The sequence below is a fragment of the Condylura cristata genome, unplaced genomic scaffold, assembly GCF_000260355.1.
Source record: "Condylura cristata isolate star-nosed mole 26May11 unplaced genomic scaffold, ConCri1.0 scaffold00006, whole genome shotgun sequence".
NCBI classification, from domain to species: domain Eukaryota; kingdom Metazoa; phylum Chordata; class Mammalia; order Eulipotyphla; family Talpidae; genus Condylura; species Condylura cristata.
Genome location: NW_004567107.1, coordinates 63,851,804 through 63,871,979, shown reverse-complemented (window position 1 = coordinate 63,871,979; position 20,176 = coordinate 63,851,804). Strand labels below are relative to the sequence as shown.

The following is a 20,176-nucleotide window of genomic DNA, read 5'->3' as shown; positions in this document are numbered from 1 at the left end:
TTCCTTAAAAAATTTTGTTGGGTGGCCCTCCCTGGTGGCGCAGCGGGTTAAAGCACAGCACTGAGAAGCTAAAGCCACTTCCGCATGAGTTCGATTCCTGCCTGCCCCGGAGGTGACCACATGGCGTGGCAGACCTCTCCTGACCCGCCCGCTGCTCCCCTCAGCAGTGTACTTCATCGATCTGCCTATTCTGCTCCCCACTCTGTCTCTGGTGAAGCCTCTCACCACCTTTGAGCCTCTGGCCTGTACCCCAGTTCTGTATGCACAAATAAATAAATCTTTAAAAAAAAAATTTTTGTTGGGTGCACTTTCCATTAAGTCTTTGCCTTTCTAAGTGATTTTTATCCTTGATTCTCCCACACACTTCTATAAAGTAAGAATACAATGAGAAGCCTGATTTGTCCCAACACTATCTGAGCTCAGGCAAAAGGGGAGAGATAAACATCATCTACATATGAATAGTCATAATAAAAAATTCTACTTGTTAAAGTACAGCCTGAGCATTCTTTGATCAATTCCGATGAATAACAAAGGCTTCCCTTGTACTGAGCAGGAGCATTAAGATTTCAATTGTTGTTCTAGGAGTCTTTTAGTAACTAGTGAGCTACTTAGTAATTGGCAAAACCCCCAACATAGTAAATGCTTCTCTTTTCCACCTTACTTAGACACAAAGAGGACATACAAGGTGTGAAAATGACTGGTAATATTGATCGAGGGTTTGCCCTATGCCACACAAATATTTTACATCACAGTCTGGTGCTTTAGCGTTATCACAAAGGAAAACAAGGATGGAGGTTAGAGTGGGCCGGATTCCAAAGTCCGTTAGTCTAATCAGCTCCGCATACTGCCTTTGAGGAGCAAATAAACCTGAGAGCAAATAATTTTAAACTCTAAAGCACTATGTTACAATTACAAACCATTATTTCCTCCTGCTTAATTCCTGGAGTCAGGTCAGATCTTATTCAGCGGAGGGTTATTAATTTCTTAAAACAGAGACAATCCCTGCCTCAAAGGGTTGATTATGATTTAACGACACATGTATGCACATATGCATATACAGTTGCTGAGGCCAGAAATTGTACACCAGAAACCCATAAAAATGCTGTAAACTGTAACCACAACGTAAAGAAAAATGAAAAATGGTGTACAAGCGGCCAATACGAAGTAAACGTTCCAAAAATGTCAGTCTTTTCATGCAGAAGAGACTTGGGAATGCAGAAGTCGATCCCAAGTTCCACAAGCCCGAAGTCGCAAAGCCCTTCATCACTCTGCGGTGGCCCGTCTTGAAGCCTGTTGAGTGCCGTGGGCATCTGGGCTAACCGTTGGGGTTTTCCCGCGCAGGGGGCGGGGCGCAGCGCGAGCCCGGGAAGCCCACACTACACACTAGGACTACACCTCCCAGCAGGAACCGCGCTCTGCTACTTGGAAGGCGCTACCTAACTGGTACTACTCCGAGAAGCCGGCCCTGTCCACTTTCCCTTTCGGCCTTCCCTCGGTAGGAAGTCACGGATGCCCCACCAAGAACCCGCGAGGGAAGGGTACGGCAGTGGGTTCCTTTGCCGTGCAGCATGCTGGGAGCGGTAGTCTTCTAAAGCAACGTCTGGGAGACTGGGCACGCCTTGAGGGTTGGACTGTGTCACGTGAGGCGAGGACGGCATCCACAAGGGAGCTACTTGTAGTGCCTTGTGAGGTCATCACAGCGTGACAACAGCTGCAGTTGTGCGCATTCCTGGATGCGGTGGGTAGAAGTCCCTTGATAGTAGGAGGACTCCCACAAGATCGCCCTTATTTACTCTTTCCCCTTAACACCCTCTTCCTCGGCGCTGTCGGCCCGGCCTGGGTGGGGATATGGGGGAGGCTAAAGGAAGCGACGCGGTCTTTGGGCGGGCTGAAGAGCCGCGCGCTAGTTACGTGTCGTGGCTCCGCCTCTACCCGTGACGCGATTGTCACGTGACGGACCGGACCGCCTCTGCCGCCGCCGCCGCTTTGTAAGAGGCACATTGGCAGGTAACGAGCGGCGGCGGCGGCGGCGGCGGGTCCCGGCTCCAGCGAGAACAGCAGCGGTAATTGGCTCTCTGTCTCTCTTTCCTTGTCCCAGGATCTTGAACTCTGCACTGTGCGTTTACTAGTGGTGGGTTCAACTCGTCTTTTCTCTTACTGGCTTCACACTGCCTCAGTGCCCACCCGTGAGGACCGGGCCGAGCTTTCCTCGCCGGCTTCACGCTTCTTCAGTATGCCCAGGCCTGGGCGCTCTATTTCCTTTCCGCGGCGGGCAGTCCTGAGCTCACTATCCAGTCCTAGGGGGCCTGACCCCACCCAGACCCTGGGGGAGCCTTCCCCTCCCCCCTTCGGTTGCTGCCCTGGAGGGTGTGGTTTTCTCTCCCACCTCTGTCCCTCCCTGTGTGTCCGCCGGATCTCCCGCGCCACGCTGTCGTTCACCATCCCCACCACCTTTCCGCTTTCGCGCCTGTCGCTAGTCGTGGCAGTGGACCTCTCAGATCCTAACTTCTGCGCTCTCTACCCTTTCCCAGTTTACTCAGAGGCATAGTTCAATTCTGTCTGACCCTTTTCACTCAGGAAGGCTTTGGTCTGATTCTTGGGGGACGCAATTTTCCTCCTCAACTCTGGTTGTATCAGTTTGTACTTTTCTTAAATGTAGGTTTGGGAGCGCTTTGAAAAGAAAGCGTTCTGTTACATACAGTGCATGTTGAGAGTGTTATTCTTTCCTTAATGTATTCTGGTTTTTTGGCCTCCGAATCACTTTCCCACTTGGCTTTCCTGACTTTTCACACCTGAGTTTTCCATCTACTTAGTTGCCCAGGCAGCTTAAGGACCTCTATAGTCTCCTATCCTTGTTCTCTGTTGGAGTTTGTCCCATCACTATTTTTGTTATTTCCTGTCTGACATAACTATAGTTTAACACGACTTCTGTGGGTATTGGTTAAGTGTATATCCAAAGTGTATGGGCTTGGCAGTATTTAGGCTTACTGTCTTTCTTCAGCATCTTGTTTCCTAACAGTTGAAAGCATTAAGGTTTTCATATGGTATTCAGAGATCATCTTTTACTTAACGGTTATATAATTAACTTATCGGATGAACCCTTTTGAAAATTTTCTTACATTATGATAGCACATGAAATACTTATGCATAGAGAACTGGGGCCAGAGTTGCAGTGTGTGTGTGTGTGTGTGTGTGTGTGTGTGTGTGTGTGTGTGTGTAAACCAGACGATTGAGGGGAGTAGTGGGCAGGACAGGAGAGCTCTGCTTTGCCATGTGGGTCATCCCCTCTGGACTGGATGGAATTCGTGTTGCAGTGGCTACCATAGCTTCATTGTGCTGTGCTTTAACCCCTTGCTCCACCAGTGAGGGCCCTGTGATAACACTTTAAATCATGGGTGTGTGTCTCACTTTTTGCCATGAATTGTGCATTGCTAGTTTCTAGAGTCAATTTGTCTGATAACGCTGGAATGTGAACATAGCTCCTAACCTCTCCTTTGTCTCCGCCATTGGATTAGGATAGCCTTATCCGCAGGGAAGGGCATAAATTCCACACCAGTATCCCTTACCTGCTTGTGGGGGCTCCTGGGCTTGAATTATCCTCCCATTGATGGTACTGTTTTATCACTAGGCAGAAGTGATTAATTTCCCACCCTTCTCTTCTGCTTGTTCCAGTATGTACCTCCTGATTTTTCTGTTGTATGGCTTTCCCCAACTGCTATTTTCCTATAGCACTTATTTCCCCAGTTTGCTTCCTTGTAACCTCGGAGTTCAATAGTTTGTTGTAAAGATTCTTTTTTGCTTTTGCTATGGTTGAGTTGTAGCTGGAAGTGGTGGCATGGGAATGAGGCCATGGGAAAGGGTTGTGGTAATTGCCCCTTCTGCCTGTTTCCTGCTGCTCTGGTTTCCTTTGGCTTCTCTCTTTAAATGTGGGCTGGACCAGAAGTAGTCACAGGTAGCTGCCTTTAGAACAAGGCTGGAACAACAATAACACTTCTGCTTCCCTTTCCTGGTTACTGGTGCAGCCTGTGCAGTGTCTCTTGGTATTAGGTTTGAGTGACTTTTATTGTTTGGGAAGAACTGGTAGGACATGAGGAAGAATGGATTTTCAGTGTGCCCTATTATTTTGATGAACTGGTCACTATCTAAAGTAGGGACCCTACTCTTCCACCTCCCCCCCCCCCACCAAGTATAAACTATTTCTGTAGAAAGTATAAACCAATCTTGAAGGCTTCAACTGTTCTTAAAAGCCTTTATATTAAATCAAGTTTTAGTTTTGGAATGTTGATTCCCTAACACTCTTTATTCCCTTAAGTGACATAACTTTAAGGATTTATATATAAGTGTGTATGTATATATATATTTGTATATATATATATACATGTGTATATATATATGAATTTATATAATATATATAAATTTGGTAGAGGCCATGTATTATAAAGCTTTCTGTTTACTTAAAAGATGTAATCTGCATAAATTCACAAATTGAAGCTCCTCTCCTTTTAAACAGCTTTATTTTGTTTATTTCTCCTTGTTAGGTAATCTGTCAGCAGATTATCAGTTTGCTCTTAGTTGATCATTTGAGCAAATGAAGTGTTTGAAAGTTAAGTGTTAGTGCATCGTGGTGTAGTCTGGTGAGGTAGTGGGTCTTTGATAGATCTTACAAGTAGCTGTTTTCTTTTTTCTTGCCAAAAAGGAGAGTGGAAGTGTAACTTGAAGGAAGGCAAAGTGATCCAACTCTCAAATGTCTAGGAATGGAATTCTTAAAAAAAAAAAAAGTACAAGAACCACTAATTAGAATGCAAATTGTTTATGTGAACATCTACTCTTATTTTTTTTTTTGAGTTTCCTTGACAGTTTTTCAAAGATGCTGCATGTTCTGTACTTTTTAAAGAAAGTAAATTAGTATTGAAATTTCTTGGCATAAGTTTTGAAGACTTAAGTTTGTGAGTTTTACTAGTTTCAGTGTTTAGTTAACTGAATTGAACTCATCATACCTGAGTTATGAGCACACTTGAATTGGAACTTGGTTGATTTGGAATTAATTTATGAAATGGGACATGGATTACAGACTAGGTGTTTCACATCACACTAGAAAGTAGTCTTTTTCTTTTAAGAGTTAGGAGTGTGTCCCTGATTTTTCTTCATTTGGATCTATAAAGTTAAAATACACATTTGCTTGTGTCTAAAGCTTTGAAGTTGTTATGAGAATATTTTCAAAGATTTATAGAAGAGAATTTCATTTGCTTTTAGGCCTTTGTTTCTTGCTACTAGGACAGTGTCATTTTTTTAAAAAAGATTATCTGTATTCATGCATACAAGAACTGGGGTACAGGCCAGAGGTATGAGGGTGTGAGGTTTACCAGTGACAGGGGTGTAGAACAGGCAGAGCCACTGAAATACACTGCGGAGGGGAGCAGCAGGCTGCATGGGAGAGCTTTGCTGCGCAGTGTGGCTTAGCTGCCTGGCTGGGGATGGAACTTGTGCTGTAGTGGCTGCTGATAACTTCCTAGTGCTGAGACTTAACCCCTTGTGTCACCGGGGAGGCCCAGCACAGTGTTATCTTTATTAACTTTTTTTTGAAGATGTAAGGTGGGGTGGGGGTCGGGGGTGTGTGTGGTAAGAGGATTCGCCAGAGGCAGAGTGGGGAATAGAACAGATGGATTGACTGAAATACACTACTGAGTGGAGCAGTGGTGAAACGAGAGATCAGCTGCATCATTTGGGTCACCTCCTTGGCCAGGGTTCAAACTGTGCTACAGTGGCCATCATAGCTTCACAGTGCTGCACTTTTAACCCCTGGCACTACCAGGGAGGCCCCTTATTAACTGTTCTTTTTTTTTTTTTTTAAAGATTTATTTATTCATACAGAACTGGGGTACAGGCCAGAGATGCGGAGGGTGAGTGGATTCACCAGAGATAGAGTGGGGAGCAGAACAGGCAGATGATCAAAGTACACTGCTGAGGGGAGCAGCGGGCGGGTCAGGAGAGGTCTGCCATACCATGTGGATCTCCTCAGGGCAGGTGGGGATGGGGATCGAACTCATGTGGAAGTAGCTTAAGCTTCTTAGTGCTGTGCTTTAACCCGCTGGGCCACCAGGGAGGGCCCCGTTTTTTTTAATTGCCACATAGGAATTTTCTTATTTAAACTTCTACTGTAGAAATGTAATGTGGTAATAGTTTGTACTTCCTATTTACTCAATTTTTTTTACATGTATTCTCAATAGTATCATTTGATACTCTATCTATAAAGACTTTTAGAAGAAGCTGAGTTGTTTCTTGTTAATGGTATTTTTCTCTTTCTGCATGCCTTTTTCAATTCCCTTCTTCCTTTTCTTTCTTTTTGTTTCTTTCTCTCTTTTCTGCCTTTTCCAGTCCTTAGACCCCCATATAAAAAAAGATCTAAAATTTGACGCATTCTCAACTGAAGAGGTTGTAAATCTTCTGACTCTACCTGACAAAAATGCATGGCAAGCAGGTGAAAACCTAAAATATATGCAGTTTCATGGGCTTTGGCAAGGTGTGTCATGCTATCTGTATTGTGTGTGTTTACCCAGTTGGAATATACTCTGAAGAGTGGGATTTTTCATTTGTTTAGTGTTTGCATTGTCAAATCATTAAACAAGAGAATATATGAGCTTTAAAAAAAAGATGTGAGTCTAACTGAAGTAGGGTCTAGGAGAACTAAAGACTGACTTTCGGATTGAGTCAGTCAGAGGTGTGAGGGGTGAGAGTGGGGAGCAGAGCAGAACAGATTGAAATACACTGCTGAGGGGAGCAGGGGTGAGACAGGGGAGGTCTGCTGGGCCAGGGGCATTGGCTCCCTTGCTGGGGATTGAACTCATGCCACAGTGGCTGGTGAGTTACGCTGTGCCACCAGGGAGGGCCTGACAAATTTTTTTTTAAAGATTTATTTATGCGTACAAGAACTGAGGTACAGGTTACTTTTGAAATTTCTTGTGATTAGCAGTGTTAAGGTAGTGGTAGAAAAATGTTGAATGAATGAATACTACACAACAATCTAGGTGGTGGTTATAGGAATAAAAATTTGTTAGTAAAAACAGCCTGTTGTTATTTTATTACCACAGAAGCTTTCTTTTTTATATATATATAATAGTTTATTTTTACATAATTTTGTGCATTTTTCCACCTCAGTTGCAATCCCCTTGGGCTTCCCATAGTTTTCATTTTTTTAAAAGATGATTTGAGGTATTGATAGTTAATAAAGTTTATTTTCTTCTTTTTTAACGATTTATTTTTATTTATGCATGGAAGAACTAGAGTGTAGGCCAGAGGTATGGGGGGTGGATGAGAGGATTCACTGGAGACAGTGTGGGGCAGAACAAGCACATTTACTGAAATATGCTTCTAAGGGGAGCAGTGGGTGAGACAGGCAAGATCTACTGTGCCATGTGGGTTAGCTGCATGTTGGGGAGGTAAATATGTTGAATTAAACAATCAACGTGAAAGAAAGGTCAGTGTGCATTAATGCCATAATTGCTACAGGCCTCCCTGGTGGCAAGGGTTTAAGTCTCAGCCCTTGAAGCTATCGGCAGTCACTGTAGCACAAGTTCAGTCTCCCCCTACACCTCTGGTCTATACCACAGTTCTTCAACGAAAAAATAAATACAAAATATATATTTTAAGATTTATTTGTTTATGTTTATAAGAGCTGGGGTACAGGCCCGAGTTGTGAGAGTGAGAGGATTCACTAGAGACAGTGGGGAGCAGAATGGCCAGATTGAATAAACAACATTGCTGAGCGGAGAAGTGGGCAGGCAAGCAGGAGTGGTCTGCTGTGTTCTGTAAATCACCTCCCTGGCTGGGGGTCTAATTCGTGTTGCAGTGGCTGCAAATAGCTTCATAGTATTGTGCTGTAACCTCTTGTCTCACCAGGTATGCCCGTGAAAATAAATAAAATCTTTTCAAAAATATTTATATATATATTTGTTTATGCATACAGAACTGGGATACAGGCCAGAGGTACAGGGGTGGTGAGAGGATTCACCAGAGACAGTGGGGAGCAGAGCAGGCCGACTGAAAAGTACACTGCTGAGGGGAGCAGTGGGTGGGTCAGGAGAGGTTTGCCATGTGGATGACCTCCAGGGTGGGGATCCAGCTCATGCCCTGTGGGGATAGAACTCATGCTGAAGTGGCTTTAGCTTCTTAGTGCTGTGCTTTAACCTGCTGTACCACCACGGAGGGTCCAAAATAAATAAAATCTTTAAAAAAAATTATGGTAGCTATTAGGAGTTAGGCTAAGTGTTTAAGGTACAGTAACTTGTTTGGTCTTGCTCTCAGTAAAGTACTTGGTCAAGGTTACCTAATCTAGTAATTTGTGGAATCTGGGTCTGTTTGACTTCCAAACCTATGTTTGTAATCACAGTACAGTAGTACAGTAGTACTTTACCTATTTGAAATACTGCTCTCTGGGAATACGGCCAAGTGCTAGCTGATAAGTCAAACAATGTCCACATTTGTGGTGTATAAGGTTGGGGTTTTTACTGAGTGAAGAATGAAGGATGGATATGCATGTGGGGGTCCTTGGACATCTGTACCTTGTTCTTCTAGAACCATGTCACATTTGCTTATTTTATATGCATTTTTTTTAAGATTTATTTATGCATGTAAGAGCTGGGGTACAGGCCAGAAGTGAGTGGGTGAGAGGATATATCAGAGATAGAGTGGGGAGCAGAACAGGCAGATTGAAATACCCTGCTGAGGGGAGCATTGAGTAAGACAGGAGAAGTCTCCTGTGCCATGTAAGTCACTACCCTGGCTGGGAACTCATGTTGCAGTGGCTGGCTATAGCTTCTTAGTGCTATGTTTTAACCCCTTGTGTCACCAGGGAGAGGCCTCTGCTGGGGTTTTGTATGTCAGAAGTTTGGCTGGGTTTTTCTGTACTTAAAAAGGAAAGAAAATAACACCTGTTGTTGGTTTAGCTTTCATTCTTTAACAGCTATTCTAATTAGTTTGGTGAGCTAGTCTCTTAATTCCTCTGTCAGATTAGATGAATCCTTTGAGGTGGTCAGGGACTTCACATTGATAAGTGGGGCCGTCCCTGGTGGCGCAGCAGGTTGGAGCTTTGCATGGTGAAGCCAAGATAAATTGTGGCCACTTCAGTGCAAGTTTGATTCCTGGAGGTGACCTACATGGTGCAGCAGACCTCTCCTGTCTTGCCCGCTGCTCCCCTCTGTCTGTTCTGCATCCTGCTGTTTCTGGTGATTCCTCTTGCCGCCCCTGCACCTCTGGCCTGTACCCCAGTTCTTCATGCAAAAATAAATAAAATCTTAAAAAAAAATTCAGAAATGGCAATTGATAGCACACAGTAAGAAGAGAGACAGAGGAAGGCTGTAAAATTACTTCTAAGAACCCAAGTTATGGCTACGTAGGGCTGTTTAGGTATATGCCACAGTTACAGACTTTGAGTAGAAAGTAAATTGCCCTTCACATTTAGGGACAGAATGAGAAGCTGGGGAGTGAGTTCAGAATGTAGTTATAAAGATGTGCCTGTAGGAGGGGGAGGCAAAAGATACAGGTGCAGTTGGGAAGAATGATAAGAATTAGATATCAGGAAGAACAGTTTGTATTATTTAGGAGTTGATGAATAGAAGTTTATGGCTTTTAGCAGTGTTGTAAATAAACAGTTCACTTGGGCATCAGTTTCATAACAAAGGTAGTTTAGACAGGTAAATAAGGTTTGAAGTTTAAGTGATGTAGAGAGGAGGCGGTCACTCATACGGTATGATAAAAGGTATTTTATTATTTTGACACAAGTATCTACAAGGGCTACTTCCAAAAAAAAGCTTATTCTTGGAAGACAAAGAGGAGGCTTCAGTATAAGCAATTACCCTTAATTCAGGTAACTACTAAGTTACTGGCATAGAGTATGTAAAGGAAGGCATAGATACAACTGTACAATCTTTTATGACTTAATGGGGTGAGGAAGAAATGGTCATATTAAGGGAATGGCTTAAAGGTTTTGAACTCTGGGACACTTAAAATAGTTTGAAATTCCTTAAATAAAGTGTTTTTAGATAAATTATGTTATAGGTGTTAGCTATCTAGTAGGTATTTGGATGTGGGTTGAATTCTCTATAGAGGTACAAGGTATTTTGTTTTCCTTTGAGGTTGTAGGTAATTATTGATGCCAGGAGAGCATAAAATTTCTGTAGGGAGGTCTCTCTTATGGCCTAGTGGTTAAATCTTAGTGCTACTACTACAAAGGCACAGCGGAGTGAGTTCAACGTTGGCCAGGGAGCTAACCCACATGGCACACAGCATACTTATGTCTTTCCCACTGCTGCTTTTAGTGTATTTTAGTGGATCTGCCTGTTCTGTTCTCCACTCTGTATTTAGTGAGTACTTTCACCCCCTCACACCTTTGCCTTAAAAACCCCAGTTTTTCTGTGCAAAAACAGACAAAATCTTACAATAAAAGAATAATTCTTGAAAAAAAATTTCTATAGAAAGAGAATATGCTCAAAAGTTGAACAGTTTCACAACTTTTGGGGTGGGAGAAGACTGTGGTACTGCTGAGGATTTGAGCTCAAAAGAGAACCAGTGTATGAGAGACAAAGATAAGAAATGTGTTGACTCCCAGAGGCAGGTCAGTGAATAAGAACAGAAGACAAATTTGACAATTAGGAGGAAGTTGTTGATTACCCAGGAATGACATTTTTTCTGTTGGAGTGATGGGATGATGGAAACCATATTGAAAATTAAGGAGATGTTTAATTAGGAATGGGGGCTGTGAATGTATCCTTGAGAAATAGAGCTGAAGTAGTCATTGCTTACAAGATAGGACATGCAATTTTTAGGAGTGCTTGGAAGGTAATTTAAGTAAACCTTTATTTTTATGATTAATTTAGAGGTAGAGAAGAATTGAACAGGATTTTGTGCACATTTGAGAAGGTAAACAATGGAATGTTCTCTCACTTGTAGTGATAAATTTCCTTTTAAGGAATTTTATATTTAGTATTTAATGAAAACAGCCTGGCTCATAAGTGACAGGTGTGTTAATGTTTAAATAAATTTGACTGTTTTGATAGATACTTTCTTTAGGTAACCAATTTTTTTTATAAAGATTTATTTATTTGCGCATACAGAACTGGGGTACAGGCCAGAGGCTCAGGGGTGGCGAGAGGTTTCACCAGAGACAGAGTGGGGAACAGAACAGGCAGATCGACGAAGAACACTGCTGAGGGGAGCAGTGGGCGGGTCCGGAGAGGTCTGCTGCGCCATGTGGTCACCTCCAGGGCAGGCGGGAATCGAACTCATGCCGAAGTGGCTTTAGATTCTCAGTGCTGTGCTTTAACCTGCCAGGGAGGGCCCCAATCTGTTTTTTTAATTAAAGCCAAACCTGTAGTCCTCGGTCATGAAGAGAAATCCTTTAATAAGATATTTTAGTAAGTTTGGGGATATTAGTTTTGAATATAATCTAAGTACAGGATTCTTAACACCTTTTTAGGTTTTGTGAAATGTTATATAGTGTAGACCTTTTTTTTTTTTGAGAGAAAGAAATTACTATAAAGCGTTTAGCCTGGGGAGCAGCCCTTATGCCCATCTGTGCCTATGCAGTGCTCCTTTTCACTAACTCTGTCCCTCTGCAGGGCAGCAGCTTTCTGTAACATGCGGGGGGCTTCTCTACACTGACCTCCTTCAGTAGAGGCAGCTCTCCTCAAGGCTGCCCCCTGTGACCATGCAGACTTCTCTCTTAGCAAACTTAGCCCTTTGGGGCAGCATGTTCTGCCTGCTTGTGTTTATGCAAGTGTCCTTTATTTTTTGGTCCTAATAAACCTACTCTTTAAATATTTAAAAAAAAAAGTTTAGTCTGGACATGAATAATGAGGGACTTTCAAGGGACAGGAGAGTAAAGACTCCTAAGGTAGTCTTATTTTTTTGGCCCATTGAAGTATTTTATTTGCACATATGTTTTACATCCCTAGAAAAAGAATCCCGGGATTTTCCCTCCTGTTGTTTCCCTGGTTTTTTGTTTCTTCATAGTCCATGATGCCAGCTGAGGTTGTCAGTACAATGAAACCAAGCTGATGGGGTGGAAGTAGAGTATTCTGCCATTTTGAGTTGCCCATCAAACCTGGGGCTGATCACTCCACACTTGCTTAACCTGCCTGTGAGGTTCACCATAATTTTCCCAGCTCTGTGATCATCAGTGATTTCAAATTCGCCAGTGTCACCATGCTCATCACAGTTAGAAACCGGTTGATAACTTTGGAGCATGGTCTAATGAAAACCTTTTCGGCATTGTTAATGGTCTTGAGAGCATCAGCCAGGACATTCATACGCACCATTAGGGCGGCATGGAAGGATGGTGGAAAGAGCATAAGACAGTCTTAACGCTCAAGTTTTGGGTGTAAAAGAGGGTTTTGAGTAATGAAATTAGCAGGATAGGAGCGGGATGTATGAAAACAGCTATAGGCAATTAAATACTTTCCCTCCCTGACCTTAGATAACCTAAAGAAAAATGTGATTGTACCAAATACTTTTTGAATATGCTGTAATATTCAAGCATTTTATCAGTATACATCTTTTCTGTGGACAGATTATATACACAGCAGCAATAACATGTGATTTCTCTGCTAGCCTCTCCTGGGTGTGGTGTGTTCAACCTTGTCCACCAGCTGTAGCTGTTTGAGGCTTGACCCTGCCCTCAACAGCTGTGGAGAATAAAAGTATCAACTTGCTCAGCCCCTGGTGGCCAGGGCATAAGCAATTGAGCTGCATGGAATCGAAGCTCATAGTTGAATTTCTTGGCACTGTAACTGCCTTTGCTGGGTATGTAGACTTTCTCTTGCATGGTTGCTTTGCAGTCAGGATTACTAATCTAAACCAGTGCTAGTGCCTGTAACACAGTTAAATGAATTTCCACTGCAGAAAAAATAGTTGTGAGAATCTTAATTTTTATTTTCAATTAAAAAAAGCAAGAGTACAGATTGGACATTAAACAAAAATAATAGAAGAAAAATAAACCTAACATTAAACAAAAATAATAGAAGAAAATAAACCTAACCCAAACATTGCATTATAACCCAAGAACACACCTATTGGTATCTGAAAGACTGAGTAGCTAGATGAGATTTTGCTCCAGAATCAGATTTTTCTTTCATCAGGTATGGGCTATGCAGGTGATGCCAACAGTGTCTGTGCTGTCTTAATGAAGAGGAAACTGAGTTGGGGGTCTATTGTATGTTTATTATATAATCTAACACTTACCCTTGCAGGAAAGTATAGTGGTTAAGAGCACAGACTGTGGTGATAGAAGGTGCTTGGGCTTGAACCACTTGCTAGTTGTGAATCTGTCTTGGATGTCTCTGTAAAGAAAGAGTAATTGTTGTTGTAAGTAACTCATTTGGGGGAAAGTTATTGACTTAATGATACTTAGAGCTCTTCACCGATGTCGGGTACCTAGCAAGCAGTATGTATTTACTATTTATTATTGCCATTCTTTATTGTTTTTAGGTTTTTGGTAATGAATGAAGGAAGGAACCTGTGCCATCCAAAATCAGTATGTTAGTTTTCAGCACCTCAGAGCATTTGTGATGGAGGCTCATGAACACAAACTAGATTTTTAGTGATTGCATTCTTAGCTGGTTAAATGATTCATGTTGTCTGGATTATATTTTGTTTGACTAGAGACATTCATTTTGCTTTTTCTGGAATTTAAATTTATTTGATTACCTACTCTGCTTTGTGTGAAACTCTTGGTTTTAGAAGTATCTTCTAACACTGATACTTTGATACTATTTTGAATCCCTTAGGGTTTTGACAATCTTCACATTTCTAAGACTGTTATCAGCAAGTGTTTTGCAACTTTTCAGAATGATCAAATGTGTGCTTGTTTTTCCTTTAGGGTATAAGTATTACATGGCTTTTAAATAGTTACCCAACTGTCTTTTTTTAATGCCTTGATATTAGAGTCCTCTTGTGATGAATTTGTGATATTTGCTTATGTACGCATCCAAAGTGCAGATGGCTGTTAACAGCCATTTTCAATCTGTTCAAAACTCTGGAATTAACTTGAAAACACAGCTGTTTCAGTGAGGTGCCTTATCTTCAAAAGAGTCCTTGAAAAAAAAAAAGCAGTTAATACAGCATTTTCTAAAAATTTGCCTTTACAGAGAAAGTCTTTGTAGTTTAATCAAGTTGGTTTATTTTCCTTCTAATACTAGTAATTTAGACCATTTTTGCACTTTAGATAACCTAGGAAGCTTTATATAATAGCTGCTGATTGTTTTTAAAGAGGTTAAAAACATAGCAGTTCTTAGTTGTGTTAAAATCTTTCACATTTAATTTACTTTGAATGAGCTGAGGTAATTATGAGTTTAAAGATTTGATTGGATAGGGCATCCCTGGTGAAGGCAGGGGTTAGTTTCAGCACTATTAAGCTGTCATCCCTGGCCAGGGAGCTGACCCATATGGTGTAGGACCTCTCCTGCCTCTCCCACTGCTCCCCTCTCAGTGTATCTCAATAGATCTGCCTGTTCTGCTCCCCACTCTGTCTCTGGTGAGTTCTCTCACTGCCTGCACCTGTGGCCTACATCCCAGTTAAATAAAATTAAATCTTTTTGGTTGGATAGATTAAAATCATTAGTAGGTCAAGAACCTTTGGTATGTATGTTAAGTTTCTACTTGGTTATTTTTAGAATCTCTTGCTCTTGTCTGTTTCTATTCTAAGAATTCACTTGCAACTCTTGGGGGAAGAGAGTAATAGAAGGGATGGAACACAAGTGTAAACCGAATCCTATAGTCTGGCAACTGGGTACTTGTTGCAGAAGCATTTCTGTTTACTATACTTGTAATTCTGTTTTCAGAAAAAAGGGCACAGAACTTTCCATATGACAGTTAAAGATGTAGTTTCCATTCTGTATTTATTTTTGTTAATCTTAAAGATTTTGGTGAATTATGTTTTTGCCTTGATTTGTGAATTCACACTTTCCAGAGATTTAATGTAAAGTAATGCAAGAGAATTTTTTGTTGAATCAAACTTCCTGTTAATTTTATATATTTTATTTTCTAAGCTGTTTTTTCCAGTATATTCCTGGCCTCCCTTACTCTGCAAATTTCCAGTTTTACCTCTGAAAGTTTTTGCTGGACATCTTGAGCATTAATGGGAAGGAATTCAGCTATTTGTTCATTTAAGAGTTAGTGTAAAACATCATACTGACAGAAAACCTAGTCTGGATTTAAGTAAGCATCCTTAGAAGTGTGTTGTAGGGGCCTTCCCTGTGGTGCAGGGGTTAGGTCTTTGTACTTTGAAGCTATCATGAAGCTATCAGCCGCCACTCTAGCATGAGTTCGATCCCCTAGCTTCCTGGCCAGGGAGGTGACCCCCACACACGGTGTAGCAGACCTGTCTCGCCTGCTGCTCCCCTCATCAGTATATTTCAATACATCTGCCTGTTCTGCTCCCCATCTCAGTCTCACGTGCATCACTCAAATAACCCTCCTGTGCCCCCTCCCCCGTACCACCTCTGGCCTATACCCCTGCTCTTGTATATATAAATAACACAATAAATCTTTTAAGAAAAAGAATCTGTAACACAGAGCAGTAAACCTTAATGAAGAGAAAAATGCTTATTTCCAAATAATAGTATTGAAATTTAAGTAAGCAATGTACTTTTCATATTTAACAAATAAATTACTGTGACTTAGCTATGGAAATAAGGTCATTGATGCTTGGGATGGAGATATAAAGTCTTAATGTTTACACGAAGGCAGTGAATGGGTAAAATTTTACTAGTTTGAAATGTAAAGTTTGTGGATTTCCACTTTGACCAGTGAGGATTTAGTACATTGAATAAGAATGTTTGGCTATATTATAGTAAGATTAAGAGTGTTTATTGTAATGCAAAAAGTTCAGTAGTAGCTTCATTCACTTTAGTTGAATTTTATTTCAGTTTAGTTGAAAATCTGTACCTACATATTGTCATCACCAGGTGGCACTCCTGCAAAAAATTCTCATTTTGTTATATTTACTATACCCAAATTATTTCTGTTAAATGGGGGTATTGATGAATAAATAGTTCAAAAGATGAGTGAGAAGTGGATCACATAATTCAATAAAAAAACAACTGGAAATCTGTAAGTAATCTACAAATTTTTTTTTAAAAAAGTAGTTCCCTAAAAATACCACTCAACTAGATCTTTAGAATTTGAATATTAGTACTAAAGGTGGTTTTAGAAATAATCAGATAACCCCTTTAGTTCAGAAATACTATAGTTTTTTTTACATTTTGTATACTTCACAGTTTTAAAAAGGTATATTTGTTCATATATATATATGTGTATATATGTATGTATTGAGGTGAAACACTGATCTCTGATCATGGCAAAACAGTTAACCTTGTTCTATATAAAATAACCAAAAATAAAAAGCCCAAGCCAACAAAACTTCAAAATTGTTAATCTCAAAGAGGATACAGTTGTATACTCTTAGTGACTGAGATGCGGGTTGAAATACAGCAACAAGTCATGCATACTGGACATGTGAGATTCTGGTTAATTTATTAGCTTTTTACTATTATATAGTATGTAAGTTATTATGCCTTTATCTATAGTACCATTCCAGTTAACAAAGGACCTACTGAGAAAATAAGTTCTAGGACAACTAACTGAGAAGTTTGTCATACTTTTTTTTTTAGCTAAAGTACATTTTGGAGCCTCCTGGTTGCGCAAGGGGTTAAAGCACAGCACTAGGAAGATATCCCCAGCACAGCACCTTGAGTATGACCCCTGGCCAGGATCATACTCTTCTGTCATTCCTCAATGAATTTAGGAGCACTGGTGTTCACTTGGCTGACACTGAATGTCCACTTAAGGCACTTCCAGTTCGGAAGGTTGAATATGGCCATGGAGGGGGCCACAAAAGCAAATGTCCAGGGAGGTGGCTCACACGGTGCAGCAGACCTCTCTGGTCCTGCCCTTGCTCCCCTCCACAGTGTATTTCAGTCAGTCTACCTGTTCTGCTCCCCATTTTGTCTCTCTGGTACATACTCTCACCTTCTGCACCTCTGGCTTACACCTCAGTTTTTGTATGCATAAATAAATAAATTTTAAAAAAACACACAGGTCCAAAAGACATCTAGAAATAATAGTGTAATATAATCTCATTAATCTGAGATACGTAAGATTTGTAAACAGGGAAATGTTGTTTCACATTATGTGGATGCTTGCTTTGAAGTGTCTATAGCTGATTGTTCTAGAAAACAGAATTTCGTTTGTTCTTTTTGGAATCATTGGCTCTGCTATGATTTGCGTTTTTAATTAGGTTGGTTTTAATTTCTGAAAGTTAGCAACTTCCATAGCATGCTTTGCAACACATTTATCAAATGTTGTGTGTTGGCAGGGACTGGAACAAAATACTAGCTTGATGTTAAGATTATAAAGGAAGTTAAATATAGGAGAAGTAAATAATGAGTAAAAAGATAAATTGCATTTAAGGACTATAAAATTGATAGGAAGGTTAACACAAAATACTATGAAATAGCCATAGAACTCTGTAGCCTGTTTTGTCGGAGACCAGCTCCAACTTTTGAGGTGTCTGGAGGCAACACAGGCAGGACCCTAAGATTGGACTGCGTCGGCGTGCGGAGATTCCAAGAGGGGGAGAGGAGCGGGCGCGAGGAAGACACGGGAGTCGGAGTTGGGTGCAAATCTTCTTGCTCTGCCTTCAGCAGAGGTTTATTTTATACATTTCAAGCAGGCAGTAGCATAAGAAAGGGGTTGAGATCACAATCACCTTTTTTCTAAGAATGGTTTGGGGTCGTTTGATCTTTACTTGAGATTATAACATTCAAAAATCAAGGTTAAAGAACAGGTACATAGGTGCTCAAAGTTTAAGACTAATATTACTATAGTGAAGATAGATAAGAATAAAGTCCTTTAAACTTTATTTGTTATTTGATTGTTTTTTCTACCTGAGACATCTTGGGAGGCAGGAAGAGGAAATTTCTTGCTAATCAAGTTCTTTGAAGAAACTTGCTAAAAGGTTTTAAGTGAGTTTCCTTGAGGTCCAGACAGTAGAAAGTGTAATTTGCTCTGAATAGGAGACATAGGTGAATTTCCTTATCTAGAGACTAGATAGTAGAATCCTGGAAGACTAGCCAGAAAGACTTTTGTGGATTGCTTTGAAGTGTAGCAGGTAAAAAACTTGACTAGCTCTAAAACAGGCAACCTGGATGAATTTCCATATCTAAAGCCAGACAGTAGGAAGTTTGAGTAATTCTGTAGAAGCTGAATAGGAGGCTAGGTGAGATAGTAGAATAAGATTTGGGTTTTCCTCCATCTGCAGTGAGAGACTTTGCAGAAATAGCCCTTTTGCTTTTATTGATCAGCCAGTTGTTAAGTCACTTTTGACTTAAGAGGAATTTCTCACCCTGGTGCAGTGCTTGCTTGTCAGGGCAGGCAGGCCTTATGCAGTTGAGGCAATCCAATTGTAGGCTGAAAGTTGCTCAGAATATTTTGATATTACGATTATACAAAAAAGGGAGGTCATAATATAAGTTAGCATGGAAAGTCTGATCTTTCAGAGCTTTTCCTGAGCTACCCGGATTCTGTCAGACGATAGCTGTCGCATAGCTTGTGTCACTGCTTAAAAATATTTTGTATGTTTCTTGAGTGTTAATTAGTGAAATTATAGGATAATCTATTTTTTTAAAGTTTCATTTATTTATGCATACAAAACTGGGGTATAGGCCAGATGTGCAGGGTTGGGGGTGGTAAGAGGATTCACCAGAGACAGTGGAGAGCAGAACAGGTGAATTGACTAAAATACAGTGGAGAGCAGAACAGGTGGATTGACTAAAATACACTGCTTAGGGGAGCAGTGGGGAAGACAGGAGAAGTCTGCTTCACCACGTACTCCCAGCTGTTTATCCTTTCCTTCACTATCTTTTCTTAGGGTGATGTGTCTTTAAAGATGTTACTGAGATATGTATGCCATGTAGTATATTTTCTTTACATTTTATGGTTTCAGATCTTAATGTCTAGTTCTTTACTCCATTTTGAGTTGGTTTTTGTTCATAGTGAGAGGTAGTAATCTAGCTTCATTTTTTGTAGGTAGCAGCCCAATTTTTCCAGCTCTATTTATTGAGCAAACTTTATTTGTTCCATTGCATATTCTTTGTTCCTTTGTTCAAGACTAATTACCCATAAAGCTGGGTTTTCTATTTGGTTCTATAGGTCTGTGTGACTTTTCTTGTTCCAGTATCATGCAGTTTTGACTGTCATGGCTTTGTGGTATACTTTGAAGTATGGGCGTGTGATACCACCATTCCCTTCCTTTTTAGTCAGGATAGTCCTGACTGTTCAAGGTGGTTTGTGGCTCCATATGAATTTCATCAATATTTATTCTATTCCTTTGAATGTCATTGAAAGTTTTATTAGAATAGTAATGAATCTGTAAGTTGCCTTTGGTAGTATGTCCATTTATTTATTTATTTTTAAATTTATTTGGGCCCTCCCTGGTGGCGCAGTGGGTTAAAGCATAGCAAGTGAGCCACAGTCACTTAAGTGTGAGTACATCCCCCACCCCGGAGTTGATCAGGAGTTGATCCACATAGTGTGTCAGAATTTTCCAGTCTTACTCCCCCACCCTCAGCAGTGTACTTCTTCCATCTGCCTGCTTTGCTCCACACTCTGGCTCTGGTGAATCCTCTCGCTGCCCTTGCACCACTGGCTTGTATCCCAGTTCTTAAAAGAAGATTTATTTATTCGTGCATATAGAACTGGGGTTTAGGCAAGAGGTACAGGGTGGGTGAAAGGATTCACCAGAGATACCGTGGGAGAAGAACAGGCAGATCAATGAAGTACACTGCTGAGGGGAGCAGTGGGAGAGACAGAAGAGGTCTGCTGTGCCATGTGGGACAGTTCCTGGCCAGGGATCGAATTTGCACTGAAGCGGCTGTGGCTTTCACCATAACTTTGCAGTGCTGTGCTTTAACCTGTTGCGTCACCAGGGAGGGCCCAGGATGGCCATTTTAATAATGTTAAATCTTCCAGTATATGAGGGCATGTCTTTCCATTTCTTTCTGTCTTCTGTTTCTTTTAACTTTTAATTTTAACATTGTCTTACAATTTTCTTTGTATGTGCCCATCACCTTTTTTTTTATTTTCTGTTTATTGACATGTAAGCTCTCTAAACCACATTCTTTTTTTT

At 40.9% G+C, this 20,176-nt stretch overlaps 1 protein-coding gene and 1 pseudogene across 3 annotated transcripts in view; one reads left to right on the top strand and one right to left on the bottom strand.

Moving 5' to 3' along the window:
- Positions 1–1,524: 1,524 nt before the first annotated feature.
- The window catches only part of UBAP2 (ubiquitin associated protein 2), an 80,404-nt gene continuing 61,752 nt past the window's right edge, over positions 1,525–20,176 (top strand). The window contains exon 1 of one of the 3 annotated variants that reach the window (XM_012721462.1): positions 1,525–1,538. The gene's annotated coding sequence lies outside the window, so the exon portion shown is untranslated. Of the gene's footprint in view, positions 1,539–1,658; positions 1,739–1,981; positions 2,064–20,176 lie in introns of those variants that run through there. The other 2 variants (XM_012721461.1, XM_004677727.2) reach the window with 2 other exon arrangements.
- Positions 11,945–12,314, bottom strand: LOC101618738 (annotated as a pseudogene).